General features: G+C 45.4%; 1 protein-coding gene across 2 annotated transcripts in view; it reads right to left on the reverse strand.

Annotated features, from left to right (window-relative positions):
- ZC3H12B (zinc finger CCCH-type containing 12B) overlaps positions 1-24,040 on the reverse strand; it is a 209,166-nt gene that overhangs the window by 50,979 nt on the left and 134,147 nt on the right. Inside the window, exon 1 of one of the 2 annotated variants that reach the window (XM_069210476.1) lies at positions 2,276-2,378. The exons of the other annotated variant lie outside the window; for it this stretch is intronic. The gene's annotated coding sequence lies outside the window, so the exon portion shown is untranslated. Of the gene's footprint in view, positions 1-2,275; positions 2,379-24,040 lie in introns of those variants that run through there. 2 annotated transcript variants of the gene reach the window in all.

A 24,040-nucleotide genomic window follows, 5' to 3' on the forward strand; every position in this document is an offset into this window, starting at 1 on the left:
ACAGCACATGTATAAGCATCCGAGCATTGCACACTACCTGACTGTTTTAGGGCTGGACATACGTGTGCATATGCTGAAACTGGACCCCTTATGTTTGGAGTACTGAATATACACGGTGACCAAGTGATGGAGCTATTTGGTCGTAATCATGAATGTGGGGCGCAGCTTATTTACTCTTGCATGATGATTAAGTGGACATTGTCAGTTACATTGGGGTTTAGAGTTTCTTCACTTTCCCCTCTAAGATTCATTCAAACAACTACTAGAACTGCCTCTGGGAGCAAGTGTTTATGTTGTATTAGAGAACGGAGTAGAAGCATAGTAGTAACAAGAATATCCACAGTATTTTGGTACTATAGTAGATGGTCATACCAAGGTGAGTAAGAGTAATAGAAGTGTAACAACAGCAATAGTAACAGCTGTAGTATTAATACTCGTAGGTGTAGAAGTAGCAACAGCAGCATGTGAAAGATCGACAGAAACACTAATATAAGTTGTATTAATGGTTGGAGTGTGAATACTGGTAGAGTAAATCAGCAGCAGAAAATTGACCATAGCAGCAGCAGTAGCGACAACACTGCTGAGATTTACGAGATGGTCACATCGATATGAAAGTGACCAATCAAGTGACTTATCTGTGACTCGCGCACGAAGGCAGAAACCCAAATAAAGCGCCGCTGCATCGCGTCCACTGATGTACCCAAGCACAACGCGTGCAGCACACAGAGTGAAAGGGGGACGCTCCTCTGGACATAATGAAAAAGTCACCGACGCTCCATCAAAGCGATGACCCACACGAATAAATGGCTTCGGGGGAAGAGAGATGGATATAACAACGAGCGATATGCTGTTTTTAGTTCCGAGCACATGCAAGAGCTTCAGGCACCTGAAAGAGGGAGGTCTGCAAGCGCCTAGAGGTAGTTTCATACTTCGCGAAGCGCTAGAGAAGTCCCGTCTCCCTGCGAGCGTTCCTACTGCTCGGGGCAGGTGTATTCCAGAGCAGGTTGACTTCACCGGGGAAACTCCGGCAGTTCAGCGGAGTTCATGGCCCCGGGGCACAGCCGGATGCTGTCACCAGCTGTAGCAGGGCCAGCTTTACTCATCACAACAGAACAAACACAGTGGGGCGGGATCTCCCTGCGGATCCGCTGTGAGTCAGGGGTGGGATCCATGCGCTTTAAGGGGACACCGCCAGCCCCCTGCGCATCCCCTGTGTCTGGACGGCCTGGACACAGCATGCCCGGGCGTGGGCAGACCTCTCGGTGCCATCTACAGGGCTACCCCAGGGGGCTTCTAGTGTTTGTAAACACGCCCGAGGTCCCACAGGACTGAGGAGAAACTGCCCCGTCCCCTGGCCACTCACTCAGTCATGGCCCTCTCCCTCGGACTTCCCTCTCACACGCACACTGCAGCCTGAGCCAAGCCAGGGGCATCTGATGTCAGCCCTGGACTTCATTCAATGAGTGCCCGCAGAGGGTGGCTTCAGGGGGTGTTACACCCGGGTAGAGGTATGGTGAGGTGTCTGTTGGACATGCACACACTAATATAAGCACACATATACACTCTCATCTGTTTTGAAAACTCTAAAAATGTTCATTTACAAAATGTTTTCTCTCAGTTTGTACTCCTAGCAATCCGCATTCCTCTCCTTTCCTACTGGCTTTTAAAACCCTCTTATAAGTCCTGTTGTCGTATAATATATCTTAACATTATATGCCAGTGTGATTGTCGGGAAATCAGAAAGAGTATAATTGTATTTATATAGCACTACCCCTGACGAGGCGTCTACAGGAATTCGTGCTGGATTAGTATAGGGAAACAGGAGTACAGTATTAGATCGATTAGTCAACTAAACGGACACCTAATGCGCATACTTAAATTCCCAAAGTTAAATATAACCTCTTGCATCGACGCTGGACCTCCGCGGTCCGTAAAGAGATGCGTGTTGCACGAATTAGGTCTAGAAGTGGCGAAACTGCAGAGTCATCCCGGCTTCTCTCTGAGCAGTGACCGCGCCGTGTGACCCTGAGCAAGGTATTTGATTTCCGTTCAGCAGCGGGTAACTTCGGGAGTGGTCAGAAGTGAAGTAAAGGGCTGCTTAAGCATCTTTCCAGAAGACTATGCAGCCCTTTCCTCCTCCGGGCCGCTCGGACCTACACGCACACCTGCCCCCCGCGCCCCCCGGATAGATCAGTCGCATGCAGAATAAAGCGCGCCCGGGGCGCCCCCCGCTCGGAGGACCCCGGGCCCTGGAAGGGAAGGAGGCGGCACTCACGGACGCCTCGGCGGCTGCCCCGCTCCCGGCCGTCGGCTCTCCAGTCCCGGCGCCTCCGCGCTCCTGTGCTCCCCGGCAGCCGACGCTCCGTCCCTGGCGGTGCTCCCAGCTCACTGGCCCCGCGGCCGCCGCTCCGCCTCTTCTGCTCTCGCCGGCCGGGCCGGCCCCTCCGTGACGCGGCGCTGCACCGACACACTGGGGAAACCCCACCCCGGGGAAGGCGCCTCGTGATGGGGGCTCACGCGCTGCCGGTATCGGCCGTCACCGAGGTGCAGGGCGACGCGGGCCAGGTCACCCGCAGCATCCGTGCATGCAGCCTGGCTGATCCATACCCGCAGCCTGGCTGATCGATACCCGCAGCCTGGCTGATCGATACCCGCAGCCTGGCTGATCGATACCCGCAGCCTGGCTGATCGATACATGCCACCTGGCTGATCCATACCCGCAGCCTGGCTGATCCATACCCGCCGCCTGGCTGATCCATACCCGCCGCCTGGCTGATCCATACCCGCCGCCTGGCTGATCCATACCCGCCGCCTGGCTGATCGATACCCGCCGCCTGGCTGATCGATACCCGCCGCCTGGCTGATCGATACCCGCAGCCTGGCTGATCGATACCCGCAGCCTGGCTGATCGATACATGCCACCTGGCTGATCCATACCCGCCGCCTGGCTGATCGATACCCGCCGCCTGGCTGATCCATACCCGCCGCCTGGCTGATCGATACCCGCCGCCTGGCTGATCCATACCCGCCGCCTGGCTGATCGATACCCGCAGCCTGGCTGATCCATACCCGCCGCCTGGCTGATCGATACCCGCAGCCTGGCTGATCGATACCCGCAGCCTAGCTGATCGATACATGCCACCTGGCTGATCGATACCCGCAGCCTGGCTGATCGATACCCGCAGCCTGGCTGATCGTGATGGGGCTGATCGATACACGCCGCCTGGCTGATCGATACATGCCACCTGGCTGATCCATACCCGCAGCCTGGCTGATCCATACCCGCCGCCTGGCTGATCGATACCCGCCGCCTGGCTGATCCATACCCGCCGCCTGGCTGATCCATACCCGCCGCCTGGCTGATCCATACCCGCAGCCTGGCTGATCGATACCCGCAGCCTGGCTGATCGATACCCGCAGCCTGGCTGATCCATACCCGCAGCCTGGCTGATCGATACCCGCAGCCTGGCTGATCCATACCCGCCACCTGGCTGATCGATACATGCCACCTGGCTGATCGATACATGCCACCTGGCTGATCCATACCCGCAGCCTGGCTGATCCATACCCGCCACCTGGCTGATCGATACCCGCAGCCTGGCTGATCCATACCCGCCGCCTGGCTGATCGATACCCGCAGCCTGGCTGATCGATACCCGCAGCCTGGCTGATCCATACCCGCCACCTGGCTGATCGATACATGCCACCTGGCTGATCCATACCCGCCACCTGGCTGATCGATACATGCCAACTGGCTGATCGATACATGCCAACTGGCTGATCGATACACGCAGCCTGGCTGATCCTGACGAGGCTGATCGATACATGCCACCTGGCGGATCGTGATGGGACTAATCGATACCCATAGCCTGGCTGATCGATACACGCAGCCTGGCTGATCGTGACGAGGCTGATCGATACATGCCACCCTGGCTGATCGATACATGCAGCCTGGCTGATCGATACATTCCACCTGGCTGATCGTGATGGGACTGATCGATACACGCAGCCTGGCTGATCGTGACGAGGCTGATCGATACATGCCACCTTGGCTGATCGATACATGCAGCCTGATCGATACATGCCACCTGGCTGATCGTGATGGGACTGATCGATACACGCAGCCTGGCTGATCGATACACGCCGCCTGGCTGATCGTGACGAGGCTGATCGATACATGCCACCCGGCTGATCGTGATGGGCCCATCAGTACATGTACCTGGCTGATCGTGATTGTGTATCGATCAGCGCTGAGTGAGAACAAACACCACACAGGTTACTGAAGGGAAGCAGGGTCGATCAATACATGCAGCCTGGCTGATCGTGATAGGGCTGCCCAACATATGCATCTAGTTGTTCGTGCGACGATAGAGCTGATCAATGCATGCAGTCTAGCGAATCATGAGACGATCGGACTGATCGGCTAATCAATACAGGGGCAGACAAACACCACACGGGTTACTGAAGGGGAACAAGGCTGATCAATACACACAGGTCAGCTAATCATGCAACAAACCTGATCAATACGGGGGCAGAAAAAAACACCACAGGGTACTAAGTAGGAGCACTTGGCTAATCAATACATAATGCCTGGCCAATGAATCCCCAACACAGCTGATCGATACAGGGGAAAGGGCAAACACCACCCAAGTTACTGAGGGATAGCAGGACTGAGCATTACCACAGGCTCGGGTAATCAATAAAGGAGTGGAACAGAAACCACAGGTTACTGAGGGGAGCGGGGCTGAGCATTACCACAGGCTCGGGTAATCAATACAGGGCGGGACAGAAACCACACAGGTTACTGAGGGGAGCGGGGCTGAGCGTTACCACACGCTCTATTAACGTCAATTCATCAAAATGCCACAGGTAGCGGAAGTGACCTTATTCACAATTCGTGTAATAAAAAGAAATGACTGAAACATGGAGAGTGGATTCCCAGCTGACGTCCATAAGGACGAGCTGCCCCTGTGTTCCTGGCAGAGCTGGTTTTAGCACTGTTGGCACCTGATGCGACAATCTTCATCCTTTTGGCATAGGGTCTCTAAGGCCAGTGGCGTAACAAAAGCCCCTGTAGCCAAGCACCAGGGGGAGCCCCCTTAGAACAGTACCCTGACCTGAGCGCTCCTGAGTAAGTCTGGAGGAAGGGCCCTCCATGTACTGTGCAGGGGGCTACCCTTAACTTTCTTCACGCCACTGTCAAAGGCAGTGTCAGGAGTTCAAAGTGCAAGCCAGAGGTCACAGCTGTGACCCCCGACAACCCCTAAATGTGGTCCATGACGAGCTCGGGGAATGACTACCGGAGGCAGAACAAACATCACACAAGATGCTGAAGTCGAGCAGGGTAGATTGTTAGCACAAACTCAGGTAATCAATACAGGGGGCTGAACCAAAACTAAAAAAGTTACTGAAGGGGGGTGCTAATAGTATACATGGAATCCATCAGTACCGAGAGCCTGGCTAATCAATTCACAGTCCGATCGATCACCATGGGAGCATGGCTAATCAATACACGGTCCGATCGATCACATGGGAGCATGGCTAATCAATACAAGGTCTGACCGATCGCTAAGGGAGCATGGCTAATCAATACACGGTCTGATCGATCGCTACGGGAGCATGGCTAATCAATACACGGTCTGACCGATCACATGGAAGCATGGCTAATCAATACACGGTCTGACCGATCGCTAAGGGAGCATGGCTAATCAATACACGGTCTGACCGATCACATGGGAGCATGGCTAATCAATACACGGTCTGACCGATCGCTACGGGAGCATGGCTAATCAATACACGGTCTGACCGATCGCTACGGGAGCATGGCTAATCAATACACGGTCTGACCGATCGCTACGGGAGCATGGCTAATCAATACACGGTCTGACCGATCACATGGGAGCATGGCTAATCAATACACGGTCTGACCGATCGCTAAGGGAGCATGGCTAATCAATACTCGGTCTGATCGATCGCTACAGGAGCATGGCTAATCAATACACGGTCTGACCGATCGCTACGGGAGCATGGCTAATCAATACACGGTCTGACCGATCGCTACGGGAGCATGGCTAATCAATACACGGTCTGACCGATCGCTACGGGAGCATGGCTAATCAATACACGGTCTGACCGATCACATGGGAGCGTGGCTAATCAATACACGGTCTGACCGATCGCTAAGGGAGCATGGCTAATCAATACACGGTCTGACCGATCACATGGGAGCATGGCTAATCAATACACGGTCTGACCGATCACATGGGAGCATGGCTAATCAATACACGGTCTGACCGATCGCTACGGGAGCATGGCTAATCAATACACGGTCTGACCGATCGCTACGGGAGCATGGCTAATCAATACACGGTCTGACCGATCGCTACGGGAGCATGGCTAATCAATACACGGTCTGACCGATCACATGGGAGCATGGCTAATCAATACACGGTCTGACCGATCGCTAAGGGAGCATGGCTAATCAATACACGGTCTGATCGATCGCTACAGGAGCATGGCTAATCAATACACGGTCTGACCGATCGCTACTGGATCATGGCTAATCAATACACGGTCTGACCGATCGCTACGGGAGCATGGCTAATCAATACACGGTCTGACCGATCGCTACGGGAGCATGGCTAATCAATACACGGTCTGACCGATCGCTACGGGAGCATGGCTAATCAATACACGGTCTGACCGATCGCTACGGGAGCATGACCAGTAGATGCTGTGGTGATTACTATTACCAGAGCAGATCAAAAATATGCAGATTGTCTAATCACTTCTAATCACTATAAGCTTCAACTGGACTAATAATCAATAACAGAGCTAACTATTATAGGTAGTACAGCCAACGTAGGCACCGCTCAAGAAATTGATCACGCCTGATAACCACAAGAGCAAACAAATACACAAAACAGGGCTTATCATTAATAGTGCCCGGGAAAAGGAGCGCGCTGGATCGATCCAATTCATGGGTTCTTCAATACCGAGGCAGAGCACATCCTACTGAGCAGTCCTGTGACCCTGAACGTCCAGACAAACTGTGCAGCTGGCATCCCAGACTTATTTTGCTTTTGTGATATGTTTTTTGTTTTTTTACTTGACCACTTGGGTATTCTCCTTATAATGCTGAATGGCGCCTTTAGGGTTACGCCTCCCTAGTAACCCCTTAATGGCCTCCCCACTCTTTTGTCCTAACAAGGGGGCATCCCCACTTATCACCTTCGATGATTGAACTCCACCCAGTGGCTCGTTCGTGCAAACTTTAAATATGGCACCCCAAGGAACCCTCTTCAGAACACTTTCTGGACTTGTGGCAGATCAAAAGATAACTGGACATCTGTCTGTCACCTAACAAGACCCTTGAAGGGCTGGACCTGCTTCTTCTTGTACCCCGGACAATGAAGTGGACTCGGAGGGGCAGCTGGCAGACCTCTTGTGTGGCTACTGGAACACAAAAAGCTGCAAGAGGCCTTTTTCTTGAAGTGACCAGTGGTAACTGGACCTTGGTGTTGGGCCATGTTGGAGTGACTCCTGGCCTGTGTTTTGAGTGCTGTCCCTGTGGTCCTGGAAATCTTAGAAGTGATCCAGAGGAGCTGCTCCAGAAACTCTGAAAAGTTATGACTTAGATTTTTTTTTTTTTTTTTTACATCAAAGAACTCCAGAACACTCAAGCAGGGTGTTCGAGTTTGATGCGAGTTTCCTCCACTACAGCATCAGGCGTGCCCTACTGGAGATTCTGAGCTCAATAAGGCAAAATCTTTGACTAGGACGTACCTGCTTGGTGTTTCTGACCCGGGCTTCATTGCAGTCAGCCTAAAATCGCACAGTGCTCCCAGTTTACCACTTCCATAGACTACCATTGGCCCCTAGCATTTTTATTTTGCACTATTTTCACCTAAATCTTAAAAAAAAAAATTTCATTTTTGGTTCTCCTTATTGATTTTTGGTCTATTTTGTGTCATTCTTTTTTAATAAAATGTACGTCATATTGCTAATTCGGTTAGGATTTTGATTGGTTGGTATTTTGACTTTAATATGGTTTGGGTAATGGATAAATAAATTACACACTCCCTTAAAAAAAGCCAGTCTGTTTCATGCCATAAGTCCTAGGGCTTGGAAAAGGGTTAATTTAGTGACTTAGAGTGTTAATGTTCCTTGGTGTTTGTGACCACCTACCCCAAATGATAATCCACTTTCTTACAGTATGGTTTTGTTAAAAGGGTTGTGTAGATACAACCCTTGGTTGGATTTTTCAAATGTAATGTTACTAGGATTATTCTACTGCACTGTAGAGAAGCTACCTCTTACACCATCTGAAGCCAAGCTTTGGACAGAGCGTCCATGTCTTCTGCAAAGGTCAACGACACTGGAGTACACTGCATACAAGTCATCAATAGCACAGTATACTTGTGATGTGCTGGGGCAGGGCAGAACTAAACAGTACACGGGGCAGGGTTCACTGATACCAAAGGAAGAGAACATAGAACATAGAACATAGATTATACAGAGACGTAGGTCCTCAATACAGGATGGGACACCTCAATATAGAAAAGAGGGCACTTAAATACAGGGAGCCAACACAGTGAAGACTGATTGCAAGACTGATCAACACTACAAGCAGAAAGTAGGGCTGATCAATACTAGAAGGGCAATTCGAAACAGGGATACGAGTGGATCAGCACTGAGCAATACTGGGTGCATGGTAAGTTAATGTTGGGTCGAGGACTGATCAGTTGTAGGAGAAAGTTTGATTAAGGCTGGATGCAGATCAGAAAGAGAAAAGGGGCACCCTGTACTCCCAAGGAACTAAGGTAATGAAGGCCGTATGTACAAAAAAGTTCCAAAGGCAATCACTCAAGTGTATTTAGCAGCCTTGCAGAAATTATGACAATGACCTTGCCATCACAATAAATGTTTTTAAAAATTCATAAATGTAATTACTGAGCACAATCATGAGCCAATTCCAAAATGTGAAAATGCGCTACAGGTCAAGGCACAATGAGAGTGCAAAATAAGTGAACAATGTGAGAATAACAAAGTGTGCATAATCACAAACATGCCTTGACCATCAGAACAACAATTGCAAAATAGAACCTCATAAAAAAATTAATTGAATGGGTTTCTCAAAGTCCAGCAACCAAACCAAAGTGGTTAAGTCTGAAAAGTTGACGTTTCGACACCTTATCAATACTTAACAGGGTCTTCCTCAGAACAAACTAGTACCAACCTGAAACATATAGGAATTGTCAGAATATCAAAAAACAAATAGAGAAAAGTACAAAATTCACCTAAAAGATACCCTTAAACTGCTCACCTTGACTCACAAAGGAACGCCAAGAACAGAAGCAATACTAAGAGCAACTCTGATCCACATCAACTTCAGGGAAGCTCTGGTCAAAGAATAATCAGTGCTCATTAATGTAAGATTTCCTACCTACTGTGAAGGAATGTTTACATTCTATTAAGGACACAGGGTCAAGGAGTGTGCATTAACCTCTCCTCACTTCTTTCATAGCAACGAAAAAGGAAACTATATCCCATTGGGAGATGTTTTTCCATGAGTCCAGAAAAATAATCACTTAGAGCCAATCAGAGTCCTTCATTCCAGAACATAAAACTTTCACAGAAACAGCACTTTTTCCTCCTTCGGTGTGATTGATCCAGATAAGTGTTTTTCTATTTTTGTGCCTTGTGGGTTCGGGGAAATTCTGGCAGCATTTGATTATTGTATGGTTAATGGCTAAAACCTTTATTTGTAGGCACGACCGCAGGCTGAGCTTGTGTCTTTTGTTGTTTGCCATGGCATGCATTCATGAGTGATCCAGGTCTATGCGGTCTCACCTGAACCAGGGCAGGGGACAGTAGCCCATCTTTCAGGTGCAAATTTGGACCTGCAAACCTGCTGCTCTCACCCTTGGCTTCGGCAGCCTGGTAGGGAAGAAGTGAGAAAGTGTCGACCCTCCTGTGAGTGTGGGGCACTGGGCAGGAATGGAGTCTTGGGGCACTATATAGACACAGCGCGGTATACCTGCAGTGGGACTCTACTTAGGAGTAGTCCCCCTGCCATTTTGGTAGCCCTGATGCAGAGATATGGGACTGATGTCCACAGCATACACAATCTGCTTATAAGATTCTTGGCTTGTCACCTCTCACTCCTTGCTAGATTCAGCTAGTTATTCTATTTACTCTTTTGGGCATCATGATATTTCTCCCCCACCCCTCAGAGGGAAGGTTCTTAACTTTTCTAGCTGGCTGCTGTGAAGAAAGTGATAATAGGTTAATGCATAACCCTTCTCTCAGTCTTGACAAATAATACCAATGTAAGCTCTGAGGGAGGGACAATACATGTTAATATGAAGAGCAGCTCTGTTTCAGGGGCAATATACATCAGATTTCTGGACAGTGCCAATGAGATATACAATTCCACATCAACGCTACTAGCAGCTCACACCTAGGGACAGTACACATGCAGAGAATTGGGAATTCAGGAGCAATTCACATCACCGTCACAACTAACTACAATTCAGTTTCATTATACTTTCATACCACAAGGTGTTCTATTCCACAGCCAGCATACATCCATACTGAAGACACTCTTGACACTTCAAAACCAAGGACTGTTCTGAATCAGGATCAATCCTGTAGGAAATTGAGTTACTGGTTGAGGGGTGGGGAGGTGAAACCCTCATTAAGCAGTAACCACAATTCTTCTCAGGGTGAAGTCACAAGCAAACCCTGAATTCACCTGCGCTAAACTATCGGATAGCTTGGCACAGCGCAGTCAGGCTTAACTCAGAGGCAATGTGTAAACTATTTGTGCAAAACGTCAAACAGGAACACTGTGAAAACACCACAAAAGGATCACGCACCAGATTAGAAAACTAGAGTATTTTTTTAATAAACAAAACAAGACCAAAACAACAAAAATCTAATCAGTAGATCCCAAGATATGCAGGTTTTAAGATTTCAGTGAAAATAGCACCAAAAAAGCACAAAGTACCATTTATGGATATCTGATTTTGCTGGACAGCAACAAAGGCACAAGTTCAGGCCAACCATGATGGAACGCGGGTCGGCTACAGGGACCCAGTTAGGCCTGCTGAACAAAGTACCTTAGGTTCTGGAACACTACCAGGTTCCCGGCCAAGGACACGTTGCACAGCCGATGAACCGGTTCTGGGGTGTGCCACAATGCGAGGTCCTGCTTCGTTGTTGAGGATTCTGTCGATGAGGATTTGCGATGCGAAATCTGGTGTTGAGGATGTGTTGCGCAGTCGGGGCGATGCATCGGTTCCAAGGAGCTGGGAGGTTGCAAAAGGAGAACATGTGTCATCGTCAAGGCTGCCGTTGAGAGATGCAAGTGCCTATGTCAGGAAAGCTTTGCACAGACAGTGGTTCCGATGCTGCGGTGGAATCGTTTGCATCAGGAGAAACCTCGAAGAAGGGGCGATCCATCGGTTTTGCTCCACTCAGCAGAGGAGATGCATCAGTTCTGTTGGATCCACAGATGGGCTGGCAGAGCACCTTCAAGTCCACTTCCAAGAATCCAGGACTGGGGTAGCACCACTTGGCAGGGTAGGACTCACAGATGCCAGAGTCCAGGTGCTGGGTGTTGTTATAGCGTTCGGTCCCTGAGCCTCTAGTCAGGAGGCCAGCCAACTAGCCCTTGGAGTCGCTTTGGAGTCCTAGGTTCAACAGTTGCATGTCCAGAGCTCCTCACTCAGGCAAGAGTGCAGCAGGCAACATGTCAGCCCAGCAGGGCAGGATTCCTTAAGAGTAGCAGAGTGGCAGTCCTTTCAACAGCAAAGCAGTCCTCCTTCCTGAAAGAGTATTTACAGGTCCGGAACTGTACTGAGGAGTTTGTGTCTGAGGGCCAATATTTCTACCTGGTGCCCTTCCTCTGGAAGCTAGAAGAAGCTTCTAGAAATTCCTTTTGAAGGGTCCATGCATCTTGCCTTCTCTATCCAGACTAACTATGTGGATATGCAGCCCTTTGAGTGGTGGGAGGGCACAGCCAATTCAAGTGTAAGTAGGGCTGTGCCCAGCTCCGCCCTCCCATCCTGCCAGTGTTGGCCCACCCAGGCACATGTAAGCTCTCTATTCTGTGTGGCTGTCTAAGAGGAATACACAAAGCCCAACGGTCAGCTATACCCAGTCATGTGACCCAGGGGCAGGCTACAGGCACTAAGTAGCTAAGGCAGGAAAATGTTAACTTCCTAAAAGCGTCATTTTCAAAACTGTAATTCAAAATCTGACTTTACCATGAGAGAAGATTTTCCATTACAATTCCAAAGAAAGCAAACATAAACTGGTTACCTGCTCCCATTTGCAAATTACAGCTTATTAAATGTAATAAGATAACTCTGATACTATCCTATGGGAGAGGTAGTCCTTCCAGCAGTGAAAAACGACTTGAAGAGTTCTCAATTACCAGGACATGTAAAACATAAGAGCACATGTCCACCTCTTAAATACAGTGCACCCCCCACCCCCAGTGGGCTGTTTAGGGCCTACCCTAGTGGGTAATTTATATGCATTGAAAAGGCAGTTTTGGACTTAGCAAACGGTTTATTTTGCCAGGCTGAATTAACAGTTTAAAACTGCACCTAGGCTGCAATGGCAGGTCTGAAACATGTTGTAAGGGTCTACTCAAGTGGGTGGCACATCAGGTGCTGCAGGCCCAATAGTAGCATTTAATTTACTGGCCCTATGTATAAGGTATACCAATTTACTAGGAACTCATAAGTATATGAAATCTGAAAATCAGGTGTAAGCCAATTTTATCATGTTTTAGGGAGTAAGCACAAACATGTTAGCAGTGGTAAAGTGCAGAAGGTCTTAATGCCAGCCAAAACGAACTCAGCAAAACAGGATGGGGGAAGACCATTTGGGGGGAAGACCACCCTGAGGCTGACAGGTCTAGCTTTAGCCTAATCCTAAATGCAGCCATAAACCTACATCTAGCCATTAGTCTAACCGTAATCCTTTGACTAACCTTAAACCTTACTCCAAGCCCTAGCCCCGTGGTTAAACCTAAAACTAACACTATGCCTACACATTGCCTGATGCCACCCAAAATCTGACCCGAACAATACCCCTTATCCATACTCTAACCCTTTGGATGGAAAAATTTCCATTACAGGTATGAATCTACATAGTGCCTTCTATTTAGTTCTCATTAATGTGTGCACTTTCATTAGGTTTTAGATTACACAAACACTTGTAGCACATAATTTAGTGAGAACCTAAACTTTCAAGTAAAGGTAACTCTATTCATTGTTGTGTAAGTACGCAGGTGATTTATGCCATCAACCCAGAGATGTGGGTGACAAGTGCAATAGAGGCAGGTAGTATGCTATGTCATGCCTGCGGACAGGTCTGAAGAGTGGACACCAGACCACATTATTGTCGATTAAATGGGGAGAAAGCGTAAGGACAAAGGATGACTTTTTAAAGAACTGATGAAATGAAATAATTTACAAGTTTAGGAAACCAGGACAAATTGAGATTAAAAAAATGTGTGAAACACAGGTTCTAGCTGGAGTCACAAAAAATGCAGTAGCTTAGCATCTATGAATTCTATTTTAAGTAACATTTAGACAATATCATGATTTCTGAATAAGGGATCTATTTTGAAACCAAAGAATCATCTATATTACAGTAATACCCCTAAAGATTAGTTTCATAGAGAAGTGTTTGATAAAAAGGATATCTTGCCAAACTAGGCTGACCTATTTTTCATAGTAATTACTCTGCCTTGTATATAATCTGCTATTGATCTATTCATAGACTGAAATACGGTACTTCATTTGTGAAAACGGAAGTGCCAGGGTCCTTTTCAGGAGGCTACTGCAATTTGCACCACCTATTGCCCCTGTCAGAGCTGCCAATGACAGTAACAACACAACTACCAACCATAGCACTGCTAAAGTGTGACCAGACTATTCCAGGCCACCGAAATCTATAAGAATGGTGTGGGACACGAGTATTAGTCATTTTTGAATGTATATTGAAATATTAAACATTGTTTAACACATTTAAACAGACAGCGCCATCATGTGCTGAACTCTCATTAGCGCCAGTGCTGAGAATTAAGTGCCAGTGCTGAGCACTGGAAACCACCGGATCAAATTAAGCACTGACTGAAATACCCTGAATTTAAAACTTCTTTTTACAGCTTCTATTCTGCCAACTGTCTTGTGCCAAAACACAGAATCCACTGTGTCTTTTAAAACATATTTTAATAAGTATCAAGCCAGGTGGAGAAGACCAGCCTCAACCCTAAATATTTATAAGGCACATTCCATACTTTTCATTTGCTATTTTTTTTATTTTTATTTTTTAACTCTATTGACATTTTTCATTCAAACATAGCAGACACCCGCATTGTACGGAGCCCGTCATCTGTTCAACCAGCAACATATGTTGTTTTTAAACACAACTGTAAACATAAAGATAAATGAACAGTATTTTAACATTATTTAATCTGCCAAACCTACACAGAGGCAAAAATACACAAACTTTAAGCAGGGTTCATTAAATGCTGGATTGTCCAACAGCCCTTTCAACAGTACATACCCGTGTCATACTTCAAGGGTTAGCACGTCTAAAGCCCAGTACCTACGGTCGGACCTGTGCTGGGTTTCTGTACCTTCATGTCTGCTTCATTCACGTCACTATTACTCTCAATAGTCTCGGCACAATAATTCCTTACGTGCCAAAAGTGGAGACCCGTGCGTCTGAACTCCCAGTACTAGCTCCAGACTGCCAAAAACGAAACCCCAAAACTGGTTACATCTTCTACTGCGCCAAAGTAGATTCGCCAGTGTTCCCTCAACCCACCAGTAGGCTCTTTGCAATCTTTCATGGTGGTCTTTGGTGCTCCACTTGCGAAAGCATCCTTATACCTCTTCAGTCAGCTGGAAAGGCTCCTCCAAGACAAACTGGCTGGACATCTTTCTGTACCAGACATGTTGCTGTGTCCAACATTTGTTGGCCATCCTCATTCTGCATAATCTGGTTTCTCTTGTCACCTCTAGCACCATCCCGCAACATCAGCCCAACTCCCACTAGCCCATAAGACTCTTTCACACAAGATCATTAAAATCTTGCCCCGTAAGTCTCCATCAGGCCTTGTATTCTTCAAACTGTGTCTTCTCACTGGTAAGAGCAGTAGAGATTCCCAGACTTCCAGCCACCATCACCTGCCTTCTTCACCCCAGTAATTTTAGGCCCTGTCGCCGTCTTCCCCTTTGTCTCGAAGACCCTCCAAGAATAACCTTCAACTGCTTCATTGCTTTCGCACCGTCGACCCTGGCAAATCGGGATTTTACAAGAGGCATTAGACGAAATTCTCAGCTGGAATAGCAGTCTGTGAGAACAGGGGGCACAGAGCACTAGGACTTGCTATTCTTGCATACCTGAGGAGTGATCAAAGCATTACAAAACACCTGGTCCCAAGGCTTCAGAAAAGAGCAGAAGCAAAGTACTCATTCAATAAATGAGTGACTGCTCATCAAGAGGTTTCAAACGTTTCCGTGTGGTAACATTTCAGAGGAGAGTACCCCGGAAGCTAGGAGCATCAGGATTCATGAATAATGTGTTGGACCAGATTTAATCCCTTATCGCTTCTCACAGCGGAAGGAAATACGTGAAAAATGAATAGGGTAGTGGTGGACTAAGGCAGTCGCCACAATATGGACCCGGGTGGTTGGACTGTGGTGCTAGGAGGAAGCGACCCATGCATGATGAAGAATAAACAGGAGAAAAGCACCCATGAAGCTCAGAGAGAGAGAGAGAAATGGAGAAAAACCAAAAGAGTATACGCGAAGGGGAGAAAGAGATAGAAAGCTACAGAGAGAATCTGAAAGGTAGAGAAAGAGAGAAAGAGAAACAGAACGGGAGACCGAGGGATGGAGAAATACCAGAAGAGAGAGAAAGAACGGAATCCAGCGAGAGAAAGAGCAATGCAGAGAAAGAATAAAGTGCCAGCTCCTCAGCTGTGGGGCACATACTGGTGCATTACAGTCCATAACATTTCTTAGTGGGGCAGTGGTCCTGTACAGTGCGGTCCTGTGCACTGTGCCCGGGGGCTGAAGGTGTATCTTGTGCTTTCACACTGATTTTATCATACTTCTGGTGCTTCCCGCTTTTTAACACAACACTCCATCAACCTACCCTTGTGCATCAACCCAACTTTTCCACCACACAGCCGCCCTGATACTTTGAACCACAATATCCTCCTGTCTGGAACATCAGTCCTGGGCATTTTCTGGGCCCGCCCTTATCCTGGTATCCCTCCTATCCAATGGCATTTGCAACCTGTACCATAATGGTGCTTCCTCCATTCCCCCCCCTCCTTACCATAGGTGTTGCCAAGTCATCAGCCCTAAGCCATCTTCTCTCTCTAAATCACTTCACGGAGAGACATCTCTTCGCTGGGTGTCTGCCTTGCTTAAATATCAATAACATACCCAGATTACGTTCTTCGTGCTCACCCAGCTTTAAACTTGCATCACAGATCGCACATAACCTCCCTGCACTCTTACATTCTTCAATCTGCCAACACAGAATACATGGCCTTTGCTGCCTTTAAGGCCCTAAATACATTCTTCGCCATTTCACCCTCACTAACATTATAACTGGGCCTTTCTGCAACCCAAGAGAAGTGCCTTCACAGTATCATAACTGCATCCTGTCTCAACCTGTTAAACAGCCACAGAATCCAACCCCAACTCTTCTAGAAGTCAACTTCACTCTCGATTATTGGAATCTGTTCTTCCGACTTCTCTCCCACTCTTCCTTCCAAACCCGTGGCAAATTACTGACCTTGGACATGGGTAGACTCTTTGAACTCCCATCCTCATCCCACCTCCCACCAATTGATGTAAAATCTGTCACATCCCTATGCAGAGTAGGTCATGCTTCATATTCTAAAGGCTCGTCTTAGAACCAGTATTTGGCATTGAAGAAATCTTCTCCCTTGGTGTTCTTTAGCCCCTATCCACTCATTAAGCCTCCAATACTTTAAGCCCCTCAGTCACCAGCATCTCAGTCTGACTCCACCACATTCCTTGCAGCACTCCACCAGAACTGTCCCATCCCGAGAGCAGTTTAGGCATCGGTGTCTCGCCTAGGGCCCCCCTCTGACACAGCGGTCCCAGAACCCCGCTTCTGCTGTCTCAGAAGGATCCGAGGACTCTGAATTCGATAAGCCATCTCAGCATCCCACATCTTGTCTGCCTCTGCCACAAAAGGGCTTTCTCAGCTTCACAATATTTAATTTGTGGCTTAATTCCTCTGCTCCTGCGTCAGCATTTGAGTCTTCAATCTCTTTGGTGAATCTTCTGCATACCAGTCACTTGCTCCCTGAACCAGCACCCAGAGCACTGTGTGACGTCTGCATGCTTTCGTTGCTATGTTCTCATATCCGTTCTGCAGTATTTCCAGGATACCGTCACAGGTTCTTTTCTAGGATCACAGACCTGGAACCCGACACCCGCTTTCATTTTCTGCCTCCCACACCTGCAGGACCCTATGATTCTTGACGGGGTGGTGCGAACTCAGTGCTCATCCAAACCAGAAGGCCTCCTTCATCAGAGATATCTCATTTATCCAACTAAGATAACCTCTTAGTAAGTGTGGGGCAAGTAAAGTAGCAGAAGTATCTATGCAGTCTCCTGTCGCTCCTTTGCTGTCTCTCAACAAGCTAGTCCTGTAGCGCGTGCTGATGCTTTGCTCCTGGTCTTATCACCAAAAGTCTCCCACCTCAGTTATTCGCAGAAGCCTGCTCTCATGTTTTTCTTGAAAATGCATTACAATCCTGTATCATGTCAACATTTCATGAACGAAGATGTCTTACATTAATTCATCAACTGTCGGTTACACATTATGCCAAATTTATTTAGAGAGATAACTCAAGCCCACCCTTCTAATTCCTACATTAATTTCCTTTTTCACTATTATAATCAAGCATATCTAAATAAATAGTACCACATCTATGATATGAAATGCGATGCAAAGTCCAATAAAATGGTACAAATGATAGCACGAGTGTCAGAGTCTATCCCAGGATAAACCTTTTCAAGATATTGCCAGATGTGCCCATATATATGACTTTGGGAGCAATACACGGTGATAGTGTATGCATGTGTGTATTACTCCAAACCTTGTGTTTTTCGCCTTTTATTTTCCATTTCTTTCCTATCACATTTCATAGCATTTCTTTTAAAATCATTACTGGCACTGCGTTCTCATGCTAAGTAAGTCTTGTTTCCAAGTCTGCATTAAAAGGCCTGATGGAAGGAAAGAGTCGCCCTCTTTACACTAATGCGATGGCACCGACCGATGAACAAGTGCCCCTGTCGAGAAGATCCACAATCCTCAGTGTAGTAGCCACAGCCTCCCAGAGCATCCCAGAAAGACCGTCCCTCCCACAGAGCACAGCGTTCCATTGGTCCAGGCACTTGTGAGTGACGTGCGCTCTGCAGTGACCCTTTTCCGGTTCTACGAAGGCTTGGCCATAACTTGATGCACGTTCTGGCCTCTTCTTGCAGGATATAAATTACCACCTCATTTCGGAAGTTCTGCGTTTACTGGGGCCCTGGAACTGTCGCTGGGAGGCCTGCTCGAGCTACCAAACAATGCATCTTCACTAGTCATTTGTACCACCTTCACGAGGACTCCCCAGCCACTCCCTTACGTGCCACGGTTAGCTCCCCCGTCCTGCACTCATCTTCTCTACCGTTTCTTACCCCGCAATTATTGATTGGATTAATTCTCTGATGCACAAGTTTCTTTCTCATCTTCACTGCTTTCACCAGCATATAGTGTGGTGCATCTTTCCACACTGACATCTGGTTTGCATCTTCTGATGTCTGATCAAAGCAGAACTTCACCTTTTGTTTACAGGATGGATTTTTTCCTCTGCCTCTCCAGTATTATCTTCTTTTGGCACTTGACTCTCAAAGCAGCAATGCAGAGCAGGACAAGCTGATTTAGCAATCAGAGGTAACTTAGAAACTCAGAGCGCAGTGACACACAGTCTCAACGAAGCACTGCCTGGTCCGTTCTTTTTTCTTTAAGAAGGAAAACTACTTGAATGCACACAATTAAATATATTTACAAAATGACAGGTGCAAACACATATTGGACAATCCACCCAAGGGGGATTTGCGAACCAACTGCAGTGCAAATCACATACCCCGAGAAAGGCTGTAGTGGGCAACTAACCCCCAAATCTACTCTAGACCTATGTGTTGTTTTAAGGTACCTTGAACCATTTATGCACCAGAAGCAATACACCCTATATGTGGCTAAAAACAAAATATACAAGGATAAAGGCTATCAAAAAGTCAGGCCTACTAGCTTTGTCAGGGTACTCAAAATTATAATATCAGGCCTAGAGTCTTCGACAATTCACACTACAGTTCAAAGCATGAGCTATGGGCTTTGACAGGTTACATCAAACATTTGCATTTCACCTTATAGAGCCTCAAACAATTGAGAAACGATTTACTCATAAAAAAATAAGGCCTAAAATCTAGAGCATGTTTGTTTTCACACATTGCAACCATCCACAGAAAAATCCGAACCGGTGTTTGATAGGAATGACGCTCACAATATCCCACCAAAATCTAAAGTATCTCAAAGTATCCATGGTGCTCCTGGAAGGGAGGACCCACCCAACTCCCTCACAAATTTTCCCTAAGGAAATAACAAATGGATATATAATCCAAGGCACTCGTATCAAATAAATGCAGTCAATATCCGTATCTTGAGTGTTCAGCAGATCCACTTGTTTTTGTTGCAAATATTCTTCAATTTCAGCCAGCCAGCCAGCCAACACGTGTTTCGTCATGCGAACAATACTAGCTTTGACTTCATCAAGGCTGTAAATCAACAAATATTGACACCATTGTAATTATTACAATCATAACTGAAATGTATACAGTATATAACAAATCTCCATAACAAAGGTGGTCAAATATCCGTGATATTTGCTTAATGTTGGAACATCCGTCACTGTGCTCTCCTGAGAAATCAAAAATAAAAGGTAAAAGTAAACTGAAATAGCAAATATGAAATGGTGGTTAGTGTGCAAGAAATTCACTCCTTAGTGTCAACAGAAGAAAAACACTATTTAACCAGAACAAAGTAAAAAACTCAATTCGTGCTGCACCCATAAAAGTCCAATCACCTTGTGTACACCTGTATCGGTGTCTACTATAATGCTTACTATACCCAACAGGCTATTACTTGCCTTTATCAAAGAGTTAATCCTCCAAAATCTGCCACACCGTCCTTATAATCTTCCTACGAAGGAAGAAAAAAAAGAAGACGACAAAGTGTTACTCTAACAACTACGCTTTTTCTGACAAAGGAAACTCTTGGCTCAAAGTGACCTATAGGTATGAAGCAAAATTATAGGAAATGAGTATCACCCGTCTTCCGCTTACCGGTGTCATGCTGTATTCTTATTTGAATGGCGTTCCAATGAAGGCATTGCAATCATCTAACAAGACAGTATCTTTCACCTCGCTTATATATCTAGCAAAAATAAACAAAGGACTACAAAGTTGTAAAATGTCTGCCATATTGGAGGTATGATCTATTCATACTACGTGCAATTTGTTCTATATAAGTATCCAACATCGAAAGTCGCGAGACGAGTTCGTTAATTTTCAACTCGCCCACATCTTAGATTAACCAATATCATACTCAATCTAGGCGCCCTCTAAGACCTCGCTTATGTACAACTATGGACCTCGCTTAAATAAAACCTAACAACCATGCTTGTCCTGAGAAAAATTATTGACTCTAAGTCCTCCACATTGGAGGTATGAGCTGTACATATTGTGTGCAATAATTATGCTTATTTTTATTATATATGTATCCAATGTTGAAAGTACTGAGACAAGTTCATTAATTTCCAACTCGCCCACATCTTAGATTAACCTATATCATGCTCATCAATTTAATTGCCTTCTAAGACCTCACTTAAATACAACTATAGACCTCGTATAGGTATAACCGGAAAACTACGTTTATCTTAACAAAGATATTGGCTCAAAGTGATCTATACGTGGGAAACAAAATGATAGGAAACGAGTTCCACCCACATTCCGCTTACCGGTATCATGCTGTATTGTTTTATGAATCGGCGTTCCGATAAAGGCGGGTATGCATTGCAATCGTCTAACAAGACAGCGTCTTTACCTCCTATATATATATATATATATATATATATATAGCAAAAACAAATTAAGGACTACAAAGTTATAGAGCGTCCGCCATATTGGAGGTATGATCTATTTATACTATGTGCAATGGTATTTGATTGTATGTATCCACCATCGAAAGTAGCGAGACGAGTTCATTATTTTCAACTCGCTCACATCTTATATTCACCAAAATCATAATTATTCATCTAAGCGACCTGGACTACATCAATTGCGAGTCGAACATCATATTAGAGGTATGATCTACTCATCTCCTAGATGAAAATCAAAACAAGTCATAGGAAACCAAACTCAATCAATATTAGGCTCCTAAACTCATGTAATATTTTAATTTCTAGTTTTTATTAAAGTCATCCACCTCAACGTCATCTTTAATCTTATTCATACGCGCCAAGAAAATAATGTATATAGAAACAGGACTACAAAAATTTCAATAACCTCATGATCATCTGTAGCTTGTGCATCATTGTTCTATCTTATGGATGTGCCACTGAAAAATACGGAACCAGGGCGCTTGGAAACCCTATTAGTTGATGATTGACTCCAATTGATCAGTCAATGAAAATTAGTCCTAAATAGTGTTTTTCTTCTTCCATATATAATATTAGAACTTCATTATACTCAATTTATGCTTGATCCTCAGGATCTATATTTTCTTCAATATAAAGCAGTACAACAATACATAAAATATCCACTTGTCTATTTACTTATTCTCCCAAAAATAATTCTAGCTCATGATTAGTATTCAAGCCCTCTTCTACTGCTCTCAGTCTCAGAATTCAAATGCATTCGCTCCTTCTGAGATACAATTCTCGATTGCCCGCTCGGGGTCCTTTTGCACTTGTTCTAAACCAAAGAATTCAACGTTTTTATTCAATCCTTGCCCCGGACATTGTCTCATATGTACAACAATAGTATATCTGATATTCTCCTGTCTCAAAGCTCTATAATGTTCACTGATTATTTGTCTTAAGGGTCTAATAGTGCTTCCCACATACATACGGTTACATTTACATATAATAGCATATACCACATACTAACTAGTGCATGTAATATTAGTGAGTATCTGAAACTTTACTCCTATAGTATTCTTGAATGTACAAATCCCATTTCGGGCCCATCTGCACATGCCACAATGACCATATTTATAAAAAACTTTAAGTTGTTAGCCAGTTTACAACAGGTTTCTTGATTGGCTAGCTGGGGCCTAACATGTTCTTCAAACTTCTGCCTTTTCGGTAAGCAAATTTGGACAGTCTGAAATATACTTACTCAAGCTGTTATCTGCATATAACAAATGGCAATGTTTGCGCATACATTTAAGTAGAAAGCCTGATGCCTGTGTGTAATCCACTATACATCGTATCTTGTCGCATTTTGTTTTGTTGTTGTTTTAAAGTGTCTTCTCTAGAAATTTTCATGATCTTATTTTGGGCTTTTTTTTAATGATGTGTGGTTCATATCCATGTTGAGTAAAATGTGTCTCCATGTCTCTAATACAATGCTGAAAATCCAGATCCTTGCTACAGTTACGCCTCGCTCGCATCATTTCCCCATATGGTATTGCCATAATTTGATGTTTTGGATGTGCACTGGTTGCATTTAGTATGGAGTTGCATATGGAGTTGCAGTGCTTCTCCGATGTAATCTACTTTGAATTTTCCGGTCCTCAATGAATCGTTCCACATCTAAGAAAACTATTCTGGTGGTACTGTGTTCACTAGTGAACTTAATATTAGCTGTATTGGAATGCAAATACTCGCAAAACCTAATAGTTCTGTGGTGGTCCCAGTCAAAATCATAAGGCAATCATCTATATATCTGCGCCAATATAAAATATGGGTATTCCATTTTACCCCCCCCCCCGGGCCCGAAATTAGTTCCTGCTCCAAATGTCCCATGAATAAAAGGATAAAAGGATACAATTGCATATGAAGGAGAAAATCTCAAGCCCATTGCTACTCCTTGTTTCTGTTTATACCATTCAGTTTTGAACAGGAAGAAATTATTATGTAGTATCAATTTTGTCATTGTCACTAGCATTTCTGTGTGTTCTCATAAACTTGCTGACCTCTTGTTCAAAAATTGTCTTAACTCAAAAATGCCTAAATCATGTTTGATACTTGTCTACAACAAGACCACATTCTATGTCACCAAAATCATCCCTGGATCCCAACTAATATCAGCAAGAATGCTCAAAATATGTTTGATGTACGAAGGGAGATTATGTACAAGTGGTTGTAGAAAAAGATCTACAAATTCCGACAATTTTTCTATGGGACCCCCTATACTTGATACTATTGGCCTTCCTGGTGGAAATGGTAAATTCTTATGCATCTTAGGGAGGGTGTATAGACATGGGTATCTGGGTCGAGTAACTCGTAAATACAAATATTCATCATCATTTAATAGACCTTTCCTGAACCAATCCTTCAAAGATTTATTAATATTGCTTGTCAAATCCAATATTGGGTTGTGGGTAATCTTTTCATAACACACCTGATCCCCTGATTGTGTGTACATTTCCTGTTCATAATCTGATCTAAAGGGCCATACACTACCCATAACTAAGATTCCTTTTGTAAGACCAGTTCTGTTTCTTTATTTTATATTCCATTTTATCCAGGTCTCTTCAGACCAATTTATAGAAAGTAGCAATGGAATTACTACTTATCAAATTGGGTGTCCACTTCGATCTTGTTTTCAAACCACTAGTAACTGTACTGGAATGAATATCTAGTTCTGAAAGTACTTGCGGAATAGTAATTGAATCTTCCTCATAATCCGTA

The sequence above is a fragment of the Pleurodeles waltl genome, chromosome 2_1, assembly GCF_031143425.1.
Source record: "Pleurodeles waltl isolate 20211129_DDA chromosome 2_1, aPleWal1.hap1.20221129, whole genome shotgun sequence".
Taxonomy (NCBI): Eukaryota; Metazoa; Chordata; class Amphibia; order Caudata; family Salamandridae; genus Pleurodeles; species Pleurodeles waltl.